Source organism: Mchenga conophoros, linkage group LG17 (assembly GCF_057382185.1).
Source record: "Mchenga conophoros isolate Kocher_MC1m ecotype Shallow Benthic linkage group LG17, M_conophoros_male_GT1.1, whole genome shotgun sequence".
Lineage (NCBI taxonomy): Eukaryota > Metazoa > Chordata > Actinopteri > Cichliformes > Cichlidae > Mchenga > Mchenga conophoros.
This window is the reverse complement of record NC_140542.1, coordinates 10,292,481-10,310,399: the sequence shown is the minus strand read 5'-3', so window position 1 is coordinate 10,310,399 and position 17,919 is coordinate 10,292,481. Positions and strand designations below refer to the sequence as shown.

Below are 17,919 nucleotides of genomic sequence, written 5' to 3'. Positions count from 1 at the left end.
TAAACCATAAAATCTTCTTCCATAAATTATTAGGAATAAAAGTAATTTGGTTAAATAGAAAATATATACATTGCATAGGCTTATAGCTATAAAACAAGAAGAACAACAAATCAAATCAAATCAAATCAAATCACTTTTATTGTCACATCACATGTGCAGGCACACTGGCACAGCACATGCGAGTGAAATTCTTGTGTGCGAGCCCCACAAGCAACAGAGATGTGCAAACACAACAACACAAACGAGCAAAATACAAGAATGGCCAACCTGAAACTAATAAATATATGTACAATATATAATAGTGTATGCATTTCTGGATGTGTATACTAAATATTTTCCTACGTGTGTGTGTGTGTGTGTGTGTTTGTGTGTGTGTGTATACACATTTTTACAAATTAAATAGTAAAAAAATAAAAATAAAATAATAATAATAATAATAATAATAATAATAATAATAATAATAATAATAATAATAATAAAATATATAAAATATACAGAGTTGAATATGTGCAAAACAAGTGGCATTTATATACAGTGTGGAGTGCATAATGTTAAAGTTCCAGTAGTGAAGCTGAGGTGTCTATGAAGTGTTCAGCAGTCTGATGGCCTGGTGGAAGAAGCTGTCTCTCAGTCTGCTGGTACGGGACCGGATGCTGCAGAACCTCCTTCCTGATGGAAGCAGTCTGAACAGTTTATGGCTGGGGTGACTGGAGTCCTTGATGATCCTCCCCGCTTTCCTCAGGCACCGCTTCCTGTAGATGTCTTGGAGGGAGGGAAGCTCACCTCCAATTATCCGTTCAGAGCACCGCACTACTCTCTGGAGAGCTTTGCAGTTGTAGGCGGTGCTGTTGCCATACCAGGTGGTGATGCATCCAGTGAGGATGCTCTCAATGGCACAGTGATAGAAGGTCCTGAGGATGCGGGGGCTCATGCCGAATCTTTTCAGTCTCCTGAGAAAGAAGAGGCGCTGCTGCGCCTTCTTCACTGTTTTGTTTGTGTGTACTGACCACGTAAGATCCTCAGCCAGATGTATTCCAAGGAACCGGAAGCTGCTCACTCTCTCCACAGCAGCGCCGTTGATGGTGATGAGGGTGTGTACTTCTCTGCACCTCCGGAAGTCCACTATCAACTCCTTTGTCTTTGCGATGTTGAGGGTGAGATGGTTGTCTTGACACCAGTGGGTCAGGGCGCTGACCTCCTCCCTGTAAGCCGTCTCATCACCGTTGGTGATAAGACCCACCACTGTAGTGTCGTCCGCAAACTTCACAATGATGTTGGAGCTGTTAGTGGCTGTGCAGTCGTAGGTGTAGAGTGAGTACAGGAGAGGGCTCAGTACACACCCCTGTGGAGCACCAGTGTTCAGTGTGATGGGGGATGAGGTGATGCTGCCCAGTCTGACCACCTGGCGTCTGTCAGACAGGAAGCTAAGGATCCAGCTGCAGAGGAAGCTGTTTTCCCAACATAAATATGTAATTGATATTTGAATAGCAAGATAGGCAAGTTTGAAAAAGGATGTTTAAACAATCATGACAGAAACTTCCTCCAAGTTCTTCTGCACACACAGTGTGTTGGACCTCATCTAAATTTTAGTTATACATGTACTTTAAAGTAATGTCTTGCTAATGAGTACAACAGAATCACTCATAATAACAGGTTTTGTCAGTGATACCTTACAGACAATTGTTTTCCCCAATTTGAGGGACAATATTCATGCAGTTGGTACACTTCACTCACTGTGATTTCCATGTTTATACAAAAAGAAGAGGGAGCAAGAAGCATGCTTTTCTCGAGCTGAAGAACCAAAAACACCTTTTTACAAATCTGTGACAGATCTAATTTCCTGGTCTTAGATCCAAAACCAAACCAAAAAGCACATTTTATTTATGTATTTATTTTATTTATTTAGCAAAAAATCACAACAAAAGATGTCTCAAAGCGTTTTAAATTGTTAGGTAAGGTAAAGGTAATAACTAATAATAAAATGCAGAGAGGTGTATGAACACATATGTTACCAAACAAAAAATGTGAGTGGAAAAGGTGACTGAATGTTTAATATTTAGTATTTACTGTTATATTTCCATAGATCATCGTGATGTTGTTTATTATATTGCTCTCTTTTTCTTCTGCTTGTTTTCTCTTTTTTTCTTTCTCAACAGGTGATCCAGGTGATTGATATATGTATTTTTTGTCTGCTTATTTTGTTGGTTTTTGTTTTTTGCCCCTTATCCCTGTCCCTCTTCTCCGCTGTTTTTCTTTCCCTCTTTCTTTCTCCCCTTTCTTTTCCCCAGTCAAGTCTGTCCCGTATTTAGCAAGTGAAAATAAAATACAATAAAAAAATAAAAGGTGAATCAAATAGACCATTATGGCAAGGCTGGGATGATCCATTTGGTAAAGTAAATCCGTTGGGCATCTTTCTTCGCCTTCTTCGACAATAATTCTGATGGCAAAAGAGCCAAACGGGACACGCAACAAAAAGAAAAAAGAAACAAAAGAAAAGGTGACTGAAAAAGAAACACTCAATGCATCATGGGAATCCCCAAGTAGCCTCGGGCTATTGCAGCATAACTAAGGGTCACCTGATTGAGTCCTAACTGTATGCTTACTCAAAAAGGAAAGTTTTAAGCCTAATCTTAGAAGCAGAGAGGGTGTCTGTCTCCCGAATCCAAACTGAAGGCTCTGCCTCCCATTCTACTTTTATACTCTGCAAACCATAATTAAGCCAGCAGTCTGAGAGTATTGTAATGGAGTGATACGGTAGCTACTATAAAGACATTAAGATAAGATGGCCCTGATTATTAAAGACCTTGTATGTGAGGACCAGTATTTTAAATGCGATTCTGGATTGAGCTAATGAAGGGAAACCAGTATGGGAGAAATATGCTTTCTCTTTCTAGTCTCTGACAGTACTGTAGCTGCAGCATTTTGGATCAGCTGATGGCTTTTCAGTGGAACATCATAATAAGCCTTAGAGTGTGAAGAGGACTCTCCATTTACATGAACAAATTGGAATCTCTAGGATAGATACGATTCAAATCACTGCAGTGCAGTACCTGTAATAACTAAAGCATGTTCTAATCATTCTAATAGTATAATATAATGGTCAACAGTATCGAACGCTGCACTGAGGTCTAGCAGGATAAACACAGAGATGAGATGAGTCCACATTTTTGATATGAAAGGAATGTTGGAGACTGGCCTATAATTAGCTAAGACCACTGGGTGTAGAGATGGCTTTAGTAAAGGTTTAACTACAGCCAGCTTGAAGGCCTGTGGTACATAGCCGATTATTAGAGATAGGTTGATAACATTTACAACTGAAGCATTAATTAATGGCAGGACTTCTTTGTGCAGTTTTGTAGGAATGGGGTCTAAAAGACACGTTGATGGTTTGGAGGAAGTAATTAGTAAGTCAGAAATATCAGTTGGAGAAAAAGATTCTACATGAATATTAATGTTACTGAAAGTAGCTGAACATAATGTTACGCCTGTTTATGAGTAATTGTTGCTCTAATAGTTAAAATTTTATTTGTGAAGAAATTCATGAATAAATAGTAAGATGTTCTAGCTTCACCAAAGGCCTTATTTTCATAAAGCAGCAAACTATTTTTCCAAGGTAAATGATGATCTTCTAGATTAGTGAGACGATTGTTAGCACACACACCCTCGGCCTGTACTTCGGGGATTTTGTATTTTGAGGTGTTGATTCATTTAAACTAATATAATTATCCTGCTGTTATCAGGTATTTGTAGGTTTCCTGTAGAGTAAAGCAGTTTGTTGAATTATTAATTCATGTACTAACTGGGACTTATAAGACAGAGACCTAAAGTTTAATAATCTACATTTTGCTGTTTTACTATTTGGTGCAGATGTGGATACTGTGATGTTCTTTCTTTGTGATTCTTTTATGTTTAAGTCATTTTTTGCAGATTTTTACTTTATTTTTGTCTATTTGGGAGCTGGCATAGTTTCTAAGAGGCTATGGTTTTGGGGGAATAATGGGAGGAGAGAAGCTGCAATGAGGTGTGTAAGACTGCAACTCTGCTTTCTGGTCCCAACTCTGGATAGTCACGTTTTGAGGGTTTATTAAATTTTGCCAGATTTATAGAAATGAGAGCTGCTCCATGCAAAGTGAGATGGATACCATCTCTTTTAACAAGACCCATTTTCCCCCAGAAAGTTTACCAAGCATCTATAAAGCCCACATTGTTCTTTGGACTCCACTCAGACAGCCAACAATTTAGTAAGAAAGGTCAGCTAAACGTGCTATGGAACATGCAGCTAAACATGTTATGTCTTCATATGGACTTTGATCCATGCAAGGCATTTATGGGCCAACTCTCACTTGTTGAATGTTTGTCACAGAGAGACTGTGGGCTGTTCCATGCAGGATCTGGTTGCTAAAAAACTGAAGAGAAAGAAAATACAAATAATTTTTATCTTAACCCTTTAAGACCTACCATAGAACCAAGTCCGCCAGAGCTTATATTATATTTTTACCTGCTGTGGAGCCATTTTTGGGAGCATTTGAAGTTGCTATACATCAATACAACCATTATAGCCCAGATTTTAATAATATGTATTCATTAAGTGCATAGTAATTACATAAATTGCAAAAAAGTGCAATAAACTACAAAAAAAATTGGAAATCGTTTTTGTTTTTTAACATATATTTCTAGTTAGAGAAATTTAAGAGGCTTATCCCTCAAAACTGTAAATACAAAAAAGTTGCACAAAATAGTTTCCCACCACAGGAAATTTATTTTGAGTGTCTTCATAGTTTTATTTTTGAAATACACCAATTTTTATACACTGCAGGAAAAACGAAAATAAATATTATACTGCAAATTTGCAAAAAAGCAGCATATGCATCAAAATAAACTATTTCCAGCAGTGCAGTATGAGTCCTAAGCATCCCAGAAACGACACAGAAAGTCATAAAGTCAAAGATAACTTTTAAAAAGACGAGTATAGGCCCTGAGGACCTGATAGTAAAAAAGACTACATTTCCGCGAAAATGACGTCACTTCCGGTTTCGGGCAGGTTATGGCGGACATGCAAAAGTTTGCGCTGACGTCTATTCCAACGTAGGAAGTGTTATGAACAGCTGATCGGACCGGCAAAGCGTGTTTCTGGAATATTATGTTTTTGTTCCTGCAAGCGCTTTTTATGCAGTTTTTGCAAAGCTTTATGTGGAAGGAAACCGTGACCTAGGACAAGCTGATGGCATAAGATGTGAGTACAACTCCTCCGGTTTCATATGCAAAAGAAATTTATTGTGCTAGCTTACGTGGTTGCAGTGCTACTGGGATTTAAAAATAGTTACGCAAAACAGAGCGTGCCCGCTCCGATCGGCTGTAAAGGGTTAAAAATAAGTTTAAAGAATCCAGAAACCAAACTCATTGTAAATAAGAGATAATTCTATATAGTTATACCTTTTCAAGAAGTTTAATGATTGTTGCATTGCTGACCTCTCCATAGGAAGTTGTCCTCATCTTCATATGTGCTAGTGCTTGCAGGGCTTTAGGATTTAAAACACTACAATTAGGAGTGAATAAAAGAACATATAATTGTGGAACTTTTAATTGATATGTAACCCTTTTCACATATGAAAAGACAACAAAATCTACAAGTGAAAACTTCTATCAATTTGAGGTTTGCCTTTGTATTTGAGCCCTGCACTTTAAAAACTACAACAACATGTGGCCAAATTATCTATATAATATATTGTAAATGCAATTTAGTCTCCCTTTGTCACATACTTATGGTTATTTTTCAGTTTGCAACTGAAACTGATGAATATTTCTTTTGATTTTCAAGAACAAACTTGTTGCTAGTGGCAATAGGACAACTTAAAGATAAAAATGTTTTTGTAAAAATTTCATTTTAAAAATCCTCATTCAACCAATTGCTAACACAAATGTAAAGTTTAGGTTACCTACGTAACCCCAGTTCTCAGAGTAACATGCCTGAGATGTCTCACTATGGGATGTGCCTCCGTCCATTTTGTAGGATGTAGGAGATGCAAATTGCCACAGGTGTGTCTACTAAAAGTCTCATGAGTATAAATCTCAGTTACCTCAACCTCAAGGTTAGAGTTCAGAGGTCAAGTTTTCTAAAAACCTTGTCAATCCATTAACGCGAGAACAAGAAAATGTAGGATTTTGAAATTAATGTCATAGTTGCATCTGCTAGGCTGAGGCGTACTACTGGCTGCTGCTAGTAATTTTCTAATTAATATGTATATTAATATATAAATATGCTCTCTATAGTTTTTTCAAATATATTGGAATCACCTTCTGTGGCTGTTGTTTTTGTTGGTGGTGCTGAAGTTGTGATAACTGAAGTTGATGCTGTAATGAGTGTTATTGCAGTTGTATTGGTTGGTGCTGCAGTTGTGGTGGTCGGAGGTGTCACGATCTGAGGGGACAGACCTTGTGGGGGTGTGTGTGGTGGACCCAGCTGCGAACACAAGAGAGTAGACCGGAGTAAACTTAAACTGAAAGCGAGCCTTTATTGTGGCTGATGACAGGTCTCAACACAAAGCAGAAACACCGTGACTAAACTGAACCTAAACTAAACTGGGAAACAGATACTGATAAACTAAGGAGACTCAGAAAACCATGACGATGATGTACAGACTGACCGGGAGATGGACATGGAGGGTAGGAACACAGACGACGCAACACAGACTACATGAAACACAGAGGCTGTATCCCAATTCAGGGTCTGCAGCCTTAAAGTACACAGCCTCAACGATCCTCAAGGGCCGCGTACTCAAAGACCGCTAAGGCCGGAAGTGCGAGGCTTGTGTAATGGGACGGTCTAGCCTCCGTTGCGCTGATACTGTTGTTTGTCAATAAAGTTAAAAAGCAGTTGTGGTGGTTGGAGCTGCAGTTGTGATGGTTGGAGCTGCTGTTGTGATGGACGGAGGTGTTGTTGTAATAAATGGTACTGCAGTTTTGGTGGTTGGTGCTGCGGTCACGTTATTTGGTGTTGCTGTAGCTATTGTTGGTGCTGCTGATGTGGTAGTCGCAGCTGCATTAGTTGTTGTTGGAGGTGCAGTTGTGGTGGTTGATGCTCCACTTGTGCTTTGTGCTGTTGTCATGACTGTTGATACAGTTTTGAAGATAACTATTAAGCAGTTTGACTTTCCAACCCTTACATGATTATTTATTGTATCATTCTCACTTTGCCTACAAGTTTCTCTTGTACTGTAAATATGCATTTTGTTAGTATATAACAGTGTTAAATATTTTCTCCTATAATGTTTGTAGCAAAGGTCATGTTGATTGTGGTTGGTATAGTTATTGCACTTGTGGTGGAACTGCTGTTGTATGGAACGTAAAATAATCTTTTAAAAGATAGCAGTATCTAAAAAGGAAACTAAAGCGCAGTTCAATTTGAAAGAGCTGTGTTTTTTATCTTTTGAATATTTATTCTTGCTCATTATTAATCCCACATTGTAATAAATACTTACTCTGTGCTGCATGAAAATGTCCAAGCAGTATTATCCAGCAAATCATTTTTCTTTCCATGGTGGTTGTAGTTACTTGTCACTGCTCTCAGCGCAGACTGTCTTTAGGTGTGACTGTGCATTGTACTTAGATCATGAAATGCTCCACCCTCCACTATTCAAAGGGAGAGTTAAACAATTATTATCAGAGACCAGTTTCATTTAGATTGAAACAACTAAGCATGTGCACGGGAAAATACATGTATTTGTAATGTACAACAAATAATTTTTTGTTTTTTGTTATTAATAGTAAAATGCATCACACTTTAGAAACATTGGCATCCTTTCACTTTTAACAGTTAATATCACTACACTCTCTACAAGTTTAACTTAGTTTAGCGTATCTGGTAGTGTCTGATTTGTAATGTCTTTGTGATCTTAATAAGTAAAATTCTTATTCTCATTGCAGGCTATGAATGGAAGCACTCTGTAGGAGTACATCACTTAGTGTTTATGAGTCATAGGAAAAGGGTTGTATTTGAATTTAACAAAGACACAATTAGTAACACAAAACATAGAATATAAATTGTGAATTGTAGATTAGATTTAAGAAATCCCAACAGTTTGTGTACATGCAGTCAAATTAGTTGTTTTATTTTGACCTTACTGCTGGTGGGTGGGTATAAAATGAAACTGAAAGTATGCAGCTAAAGCTAATTCCTAAACCCAGAATTTTGAAAGCACAACTGGGTTGATGTGCTAGTGCTGTCAGCCAACTAAAATGCTATTGCAGTTAGCAACTAAAGCTATTCGTGTGGCAGTCAAACAGGTTTTTCATTGTGTGCTGAAGTTTCTCCCTTCATAATAATTTTTACTCAAATAGAAAGTTTGTTACAATCAACTTTGTTAATTCTATCTGTTTTCTTTTATTTATAGCTACATTCATTCCGTGATGTGCCAAGTGTGTTCAGTTGGTGAACCAGTTTAGCACCCAGACTCTTCAACTACAAACAATGATCAAATAAACTCAATTATACTTATCTAACTAACCTACTCTGAGTTAATGCTGATTTTGTTCTCATCTTTGGTAAGGAGAGGTCGGAGGAAGGATGACCACAACTGGATCAGAAGATGCACTTATCCCCATGTACTGTGTTGATTACAATCACAGAACAGGAAAGCAGCATCCCCTGGGCATTCAGTGAAAGTACAATGTAAATCTTTCTGAGTTAACCCCATCTAACATGGCAAAAATGAGCAGGGAGGACAATGAAAAACATGCAACCAATTTGCAGGTTCACAGGTCAGGCTGGGTCAGTCCGTCTAGTGTCTCTGGAACCTTCAATGTCTTGAGTCCAAGCTTCAGAACTGCTGATTTCACAGAAGACAAAAGGGAAGAGAAAGCTTTTTTCCACATACGTGATTTAAAACAGAGTTTAAACCTTGAACTCTTCTCTTCCTTGAATCTTTCCTGTGGACCACTGGAACCCCTGGCTTTCCCCCACCTATGTTCTGCACCTGGTGTTTTTGTGTAAATAAAAGGACTTTTAACTCGTGATTCTAGTCTGTGCCTGAGTCTGATCCACTTGCCATAACAATTCAAGTAATAGACTGTATGTCATGGTTACATCATATTGTAAATATGTTAAAATAAATAAGAAGCCATACTGGCTTGGACGTCACCTGGATTAACAAGGTCCACGTCAGGTGTTGAGGAACCAAGGCACCCTGATTAGAAGTGGACTACTGGAACAAGATGGGGAAGAATTCCAGAAGACCTGGGACAATCAAACTGTCGTGAAACACATCAAGGATAGCTTTGCTGAACCCATTCCAGAGGATGTCAAGCAAAATACTATTGTTTATTGATACTGTGTGTATTCGTGTAATGAGTGTTACAAAATGAAGAAGCGAAAGATATAAATCATTATTATTTAAAACATGAAATACACCAGTAGCGTTTTAAGGTCTGTGATACACTGAACAGAAGAAGTCACGTTAAAGGTGACGACCCTGGCACAAGCAGTGATGAATAAAATGATACTGGCACCAAGTGGATTGCCAGGAGTGTTGGTAAAAGGTGAAGAGCAAAGCAAGGAAGTGATGGGAGCAGCATTTGTGATCAAGCCATGGCAAGAAGTGATTACATCCCTACCATGTGTGTTAATGATGAAGATTACTCTTCATATTTAACTCTAATGGCATCTCTTTCTGGCAGTTATTCAGATGATAAGCATTTTAATCAAGCTATTATTGTGAGCTTGGAGAGTCACATGTGAGCAGCAAACCCACAGAATTTGAGTTTGATTATAGCTTTCCAGAAATGTCAAATCAACATAAAACTTTGGCTTTAAACCTCTGTGATGAGTATGACACATAAATTGCATTAACTGGTTATCCATGACCGGTTTCTCAAATTCTGTAACATGATTACGTGGTTGATGTATTTAATTTTGTGTTTTATTTTCAGGTTTTAGTGCAGAAAAAGTGCAAGTTCAACAGATACTGCTGGAGCAAAATTAGCAAAAAAACAGCAGTGCAAATTTAATACAGGAAGTGCAGAATTATTAGGCAAATGAGTATTTTGTCCACATCATCCTCTTCATGCATGTTGTCTTACTCCAAGCTGTATAGGCTCGAAAGCCTACTACCAATTAAGCATATTAGGTGATGTGCATCTCTGTAATGAGAAGGGGTGTGGTCTAATGACATCAACACCCTATATCAGGTGTGCATAATTTTTAGGCAACTTCCTTTCCCTTGGCAAAATGGGTCAAAAGAAGGACTTGACAGGCACAGAAAAGTCAAAAATAGTGAGATATCTTGCAGAGGGATGCAGCAGTCTCAAAATTGCAAAGCTTCTGAAGCGTGATCATCGAACAATCAAGCGTTTCATTCAAAATAGTCAACAGGGTCGCAAGAAGCGTGTGGAAAAACCAAGGCGCAAAATAACTGCCCATGAACTGAGAAAAGTCAAGCGTGCAGCTGCCAAGATGCCACTTGCCACCAGTTTGGCCATATTTCAGAGCTGCAACATCACTGGAGTGCCCAAAAGCACAAGGTGTGCAATACTCAGAGACATGGCCAAGGTAAGAAAGGCTGAAAGACGACCACCACTGAACAAGACACACAAGCTGAAACGTCAAGACTGGGCCAAGAAATATCTCAAGACTGGTTTTTCTAAGGTTTTATGGACTGATGAAATGAGAGTGAGTCTTGATGGGCCAGATGGATGGGCCCGTGGCTGGATTGGTAAAGGCAGAGAGCTCCAGTCCGACTCAGACGCCAGCAAGGTGGAGGTGGAGTACTGGTTTGGGCTGGTATCATCAAAGATGAGCTTGTTGGGCCTTTTTGGGTTGAGGATGGAGTCAAGCTCAACTCCCAGTCCTACTGCCAGTTTCTGGAAGACACCTTCTGTTAGGTTTTGTATTGTCGATTGTCATTTATGCTTAGAAATATCTACTTATATATGCTTAGAGTTTTATAATTAGTTTTAGATTGGTAGAGGTTTGATCCTTAATAGTCTGCAAACTTTGTGTGCATTCCACTCTGGAATGCACACCTACACCCTGGGAGCATGGGAAGAGGTCGTACCTTGTTTTATTGTTTTACGGTAGGATTAACGTAGCTATGTCAGTTTTAGTCTAAGCGCCTTTTTACATATAGATGAACTGTTGGATTTTCCAGACCAGCAGGTTAAGGGAAGTCGTTTATGGGGCCACACTCTGACCCCCCCCCCCCCACACACACACACAGTATTCTTTGTTCACATGTATACCTATGTAAGATGTTATATGTTAATGACCCTATGCATATTCATGTAACCACAATAAAAGGAGTGCTATGGGGAACCTGGCTGAGAGTCTGACGGAGGTCAAGTGGTGGAACGATGGTGAACAGATCAAAACACTGACAGAATCCATGGATGGCAGGCTTTTGAGTGTCCTTGCAAAGAAAGGTGGCTATATTGGTCGCTGATTTGTTTTATTTTTGAATGTCAGAAATGTATATTTGTGAATGTGGAGATGTTATATTGGTGTCACTGGTAAAAATAAATAATTGAAATGGGTATATATTTGTTTTTTGTTAAGTTGCCTAATAATTATGCACGGTAATAGTCACCTGCACACACAGATATCCCCCTAAAATAGCTAAAACTAAAAACAAACTAAAAACTACTTCCAAAAACATTCAGCTTTGATATTAATGAGTTTTTTGGGTTCATTGAGAATATGGTTGTTGTTCAATAATAAAATTATTCCTCAAAAATACAACTTGCCTAATAATTCTGCACTCCCTGTATAAAACACGCTGCTGTGCAGAAGGAAGCCTTGCATGTCTCCAAAGGATATCTTATGATCACAACTTGATGATCTGTATACAATTCTCAGATAAAATAGGCAAAAATGAGGAAGATGTTGATTTAGGTGGATGATCTTTTCATCTATCTCATCTAGCAACAGAAGAGCTGCTGAGCAGATGGTTGTTACCTTCTGGAGAGATTTTTTTTCCAAGATGCAGAAAGTAATTGGCAATTTAGTTTACAATAAACACATTTCTGAATTTTTTATATTACATAACATACTTGTATAACAGTGACTACACAGCTTCCATTGCTCCTTAAGTATCCTCTCAGTTGTAATAACATTTTTACATAGTTCCTTGAGACTGTTGAAAGATGAAACGCATGAGTTACTAAAGTGAAAGGAAGAAGCAATTGTGTTGACGGGTATCTTTTGTAACTGGGAGGTTGAGGATCAGACGTCTTGGAGTTGCCTGCCACCACTAACGTTCTGAAGTTTCAATTGTCTTTATTTGCAAATCATTCACTATAAATAAACACAATGAACTTAGACATCGTGTCTGCATTTTGTGTCCATTCAGGAAAACAACTCAGACATGACACATTGGCAATTTATTTAGGCCAAATGAGATAATATAAAGATACCTTAAAGCATATTGTTTTCATTTTCTGTTTTGCAGAATAAGAAGGACTTTCCAAATTACAGAAGATATTGGCCTTTGCAACAAGAGCAACTATGGTGCCACCTACTGACTTTTTCCCAGCACCCTCCATTGAGTTATTCACAGAGGAGATGACTGCTTTGTGTCGCCAAGCGAGTAGTTTCCCTCTTGGCGACACGTTTGTTAACTGCATTAGGTTGCCAGCACTTTGTATCCTGAATACCCAGAGTGAACCTCTCATAAGTTATACTAAACGTGAGGTTTTGTAGCTAAGAGGAGTTACTCACGTATAGGCATTAGTTCATTTTTATTCAAATTTATCCTATATCAAAAGAAGGATGGATTTTTCTTGACCATTCTCTCCAGACTGCAGTGATCCCTGATGCTTGTGACAGAAACTTTCTCAGAGTTTCTCTGAACACACAGTATGTTGTACATCCTCCAAATTTTAGTTATTCTTTAAAGTAAAATACAAAGGAATGCTTTCAAATTCTGTCTTGCCAATGAACTGGAAAGGTGACCTTGAGTACAACAGAATCACTCATAATAACAAGTTCTGCCAGTAATATCTGACAGACAATTGATTTTCCCGATTTGAGGGACAGTATTCATGCACTTGGTATGCTTCACTCACTTTTCTTTGTCTATATAAGCAAGAAGCCAGCTTTACAGTTTTTGGTTACCAGGCTTGTCAGAGTGACCTCTGCTTCTCGAGCTGAAGAACTGATAACGCCTCTTACAAATCTGTGACAAATCAAATTTCCTGGTTTGAGATTTCTATTATACTTTTCAAGTTGACACTCACACCAAGAGCACATTTCCAATTCTCATATTTATGTAAAATACAGGCAAAGGTGTGGAATTACAAAGCTGGTTGTAATTTAATCTTATTTTTTACTCAGAAATTCTTTTCTTGAATTGTAAATTGATGGCTTGCTTTATTTCAAGACATGTGAAGAGGCAGTATGACAGTTCAGTCATACTGCTGCTTCACATTATGTTAAACCAAGTACATCCTTGAATTGTTGTCTTTATTCAGTCACTTTTGACTTCTGTCCATGCAAAGCTTTTATGGGCCAACTCTCACTTGTTGAATATTTGTCACAGAGAGACTGTGGGCTGTTCCATTCAGGATCTGGTTGCTAAAAAACTAAAAAGAGAGAAAACACAAAGACTAAACATCTAAATATTTACTTCAGTTTCAAAAGCAAGTTTAAATAATCCACAAAGAAAACAAATTTTAAATATATTATATGAATATAATAATATAATTTTATAGGCATACCTCTTCAATAAGTTTAATGATGGTTGCATTGCTGACCTCTCCGTAGGTAGTTATCCTCATCTTCATATGTGCCAGTGCTTGCAGGGCTTTAGAGTTTGAAAACATTGCATTTAGAAGTCAATAATAAAATAATATAAAGAATATACATTTTTTTTAAATGCAATTCAGTCTCACTTTGTGACACACTTCTGGTTCTTTTAGGACAATATGATTAATTAATAACCTGAAAGTACTGATTTAATTTACAGCTGAAACCCATATATATTTTTGTATTTTAAGAAACAAATGTGTTGCCATTGGCAAAAGGACAATGTAAAGATAAAGTATTTTTTTGTAACAATTTCATTTTAAAAATATCATTCAATCTGTTGCTGAAACCGGTAAAAACTTTATGTTACTTGCATAACCTCAGTTCTCAGAGTAGCATAAGTGAGACGTCTCACTATGGGATGCACCTCCCTGTGTTTTCCTCACAAACATTTGTCTCATTCCACCAATTCTAACTAGCTGGTGAGTGGAACGACCTTAGCAGAACAACACACCTTAAGTAGCTTGTGTACTGTAAGCCTGGTTACCCATATAACAGTAATACAACAGAAAAATAGACCAGCAGCTGCATTATAGTCACCAGAGATGGGCAGTAATGCGTTACTTGTTACTGTAATCTGATTACTTTTTTCAAGTAACGAGTAAAGTAAGGGATTACTATTGCAACAACGGTAATTAGATTACTGTTACTTTCCCATAGGAACGCTGCGTTACTGCGTTACTAAAACCGTGATTTTTTTGCGAGAATGTCTCATGACAGTGACGTAAGCGAGTGCAACGTTCGTGATCCATTGTTGATCAGCTGTGTGCAGATCAACAATGGATAATATATCAGTGCGGGAGAGAGTATAAGCGTGCAGCGTTTAAAGTGTGGAAGTACTGACCTTACTTTGAGTTTGATTCCATAAAAAGTGACAAAAACATTAGTGTTCGTTGTGCGTGGGAAGAAAACTTATTTTTACAGCGAAAAAAAAAACCCTAAACAAGCACCGCGTGCGCTACGCCGTAATGGGAAATTCACAGAGAAACTCGCGGATTCTTCCACTGACCGCTGCAGCACACCTGCACCAGGGTAAACCTCCGCCTACCCCACTTCTGCTTTACAGGTGAAAATAGAGCAAAAGGACCGTTAGTCTTTGACTTTATTTATTTTCTGCTGTGTTATACTTGCATCTATTTGAAAGACTGAGTGTAAACACAAAAAATATTTTATTTTATGGGCTGGAATGTGCAGAAAATAGGTTTAAATGTTAAACTAATTTATTCAAGTCAAAGAATGGTGCATATAATTTAATTTTTGCTTGATGCATAAAGTTAAAAGATTAAAACTGATAAAACAAGTTAAAAAAAGATACTTTTCCATTTGGTTACATTTTGTATAATGGATTATGCAGAAAAAGTAGAATTGGGCTGAAAGATCTACCACTTTATCACCTCTTCAGGTTGTAAATCGTGTTTTTAAAAAGTAACTAACTAAGTAATTAATTACTTTTGAAAATAAGTAATCAGTAATTAGTTACTGATTACTTTATAGCAGCGAACATGAAGTAAACACATTAATGCCCTTACCACTACAGCTGCCACTTCATAGTGACTTTCAGTTACGGCAGTCTGAAAGTGGTCTGCCTCTGACACGAGTGTGGTAGCTATAGATTGAGGTAGGCTGCAACTAACAGCTTTCTTTGGACATGTGAAGTAAGCAGTGCTTCTCCATGTTTCTCAGTCCCCCTCAAAATCCAGGGAGACAATGAAGGCTTTTACAGACAAAAACATGGCTGTGCCATGGACTCCCCCGTGTCACCTATTGTAGCCAACCTTTACATGGAGGTGGTGGACAGGAAGGCTCTTGGCTCTTTCAAAGGAAGAGTACCCAGCCACTGGTACAGATATGTAGACGACACCTGGGTCAAAATCAAGACACAAGAAGTGGAATCCTTCATTGCGCACATTAACGCTGTGGATAAAAACATCAAGTTCACCAGGGAAGACACAAAGGACAACTGTTTGCCTTTCCTGGACTGCGCCGTGCACATTGAAGAGAATGGCAACCTCAACATCGAAGTTTACCGGAAGCCCACACACACGGACCAGTACCTCCTGTTTGACTCCCATCACCCTCTGGAACACAAACTTGGAGTAATTAGGACCCTACACCACCGGGCAGAACATGTTCCCTCTAAGCCTGAAGGAAAAAAAGAAGGAACACACACATGTAAAGGAAGCACTCAAAACTTGCGGCTATCCTAAATGGGCGTTCTTAAAGTCACCAAAGAGGCACAGAAAAGAAGATCAGACACCAGCGAGGGAGGATAAGAAGGACAGATGCAACAACATTGTCATCCCCTATGTAGCCGGTGTATCAGAAAAACTCAGGAGGGTTTTCTCCAAGCATGACATCCCTGTGCATTTCAGACCCAGCAACACGCTCAGACAAAAACTGGTTCACCCAAAAGACAAAACGCCAAAACACAGACTTAACAATGTGGTGTATGCTGTACAGTGCAGCGAGGAATGCCCAGACCTCTACATTGGAGAGACCAAACAGCCACTTCACAAGCGCATGGCACAACATAGAAGAAGAGCCACCTCCACAGGACAAGACTCAGCTGTCCATCTGCATCTTAAGGATAAAGGACACTCTTTCGAGGATGCCAATGTTCACATTTTGGACAGAGAGGACAGATGGTTTGAAAGAGGAGTGAAAGAAGCCATCTATGTCCACTGTGAGCGACCATCTTTGAACAGAGGCGGTGGTTTACGACACCAACTCTCTGCCATCTATAATCCAGTTTTGAGTTCCCTTCCCAGACGCCTGAACGCCCACTCACATCCTGGGCCATCTGATCTCAGGAATTCGCATGATAAGGTGGGGCCAGGTTTCACAATGAACTCACCCGAAACTCTGGCTGATTGGGACCCACACCCAGTTTCACACCTTGGCTCAGGCAATTAGAGGATCATCAGGGGGTCCTTTTGTCCCTCTGTGGGGGGATACTCCCACTAGGTTTATATCTGGGACTCTCCACCATTTGACCTTAGAACTGAAGAAGCTTCTAGGATAAGAGGTGAAACGTCTTCAAGTAACTTAAAGAAGTCCAGATGCTTTTCTTTGCAAGCTCCTTTGATTATGGATCGAAATTCTAATAATGATAATAATGTATACTTTATTGATCCCCGTGGGGAAATTCCTCTCTGCATTTAACCCATTCACTCTGTGTGGTATGTTAGACATTTATTTAACAAGCATGGTGTTAACACACATTAGGATCTAATCAGCCATATGGTATCTGTTTAAGTCTCAGTGTATTATCATATGCTATATATTTTTCCAAGAAATTAGACTCACCTTTCGCTGTTGTAATGGTTGATGGTGCTGTTGTAGTGCTTGGTGGTGTTGTTGTAGCGGTGGTTGGAGGTGCTGTTGTAGTGGTTGGTGTTGTTGTTGTCGTGGTCGGAGGTGCTGTTGTAGCGGTTGTTGGAGTTGTTGTATTGGTGGTTGGTGTTGTTGTAGTGGTTGGTGTTGTTGTCGTGGTCGGAGGTGCTGTTGTAGCGGTTGGTGGTGGTGTTATAGTGGTGGTTGGTGGTGGTGTTCTATTGGTTGGTGGTGTTGTTGTAGTGGTGGTTGGACGTGCTGTTGTAGTTGTTGGTGTTGTTGTTGTCGGGGTCGGAGGTGCTGTTGTAGTGGTTGGTGGTGTTGTCGTAATGGTTGGTGGTGTTGTTATAGTGGTGGTTGGAGGTGCTGGTGTAGTGGTTGGTGATGTTGTCATAGTGGTTGTTGGAGTTGTTGTAATGGTGGTTGGTGTTGTTGTAGTGGTTGGTGGTGGTGTTGTAGTGGTTGGTGGTGTTGTTATAGTGGTGGTTGGTGGTGGTGTTGTAGTGGTTGGTGGTTTTGTTGTGGTTGGAGGTACTGTTATAATGGTTTGTGTTGTTGTTGTTGTGGTCGAAGGAGCTGTTGTAGTGGTTGGTGGTACAGGTGTTGTGGTTGGGGGTGTTGTTGTAGTGGTGGTTGGAGGTGCTGTTGTAGTGGTTGTTGGTGTTGTTGTAGCGGTTGGTGGTTGTGTTGTAGTGGTGGTTGGACGTGCTGTTGTAGTGGTTGTTGGTGGTGTTGTAGTGGTTGGTGGTGTTCTTGTAATGGTGGTTGGAGGTGCTGTTGTCGTGGTTGGTGGT

At 39.1% G+C, this 17,919-nt stretch overlaps 1 long non-coding RNA gene across 1 annotated transcript; it reads right to left on the bottom strand.

The window, feature by feature from the left end:
* Positions 1 to 13,200: 13,200 nt before the first annotated feature.
* On the bottom strand, positions 13,201 to 17,180 carry LOC146555085 (uncharacterized). The gene is made up of 3 exons (XR_014889329.1): positions 17,099 to 17,180; positions 13,705 to 13,790; positions 13,201 to 13,569 (listed from the first exon to the last, which is right to left on the bottom strand). It is a non-coding gene; the product is annotated as an uncharacterized LOC146555085 (long non-coding RNA).
* Between the last annotated feature and the right edge of the window lie 739 nt (positions 17,181 to 17,919).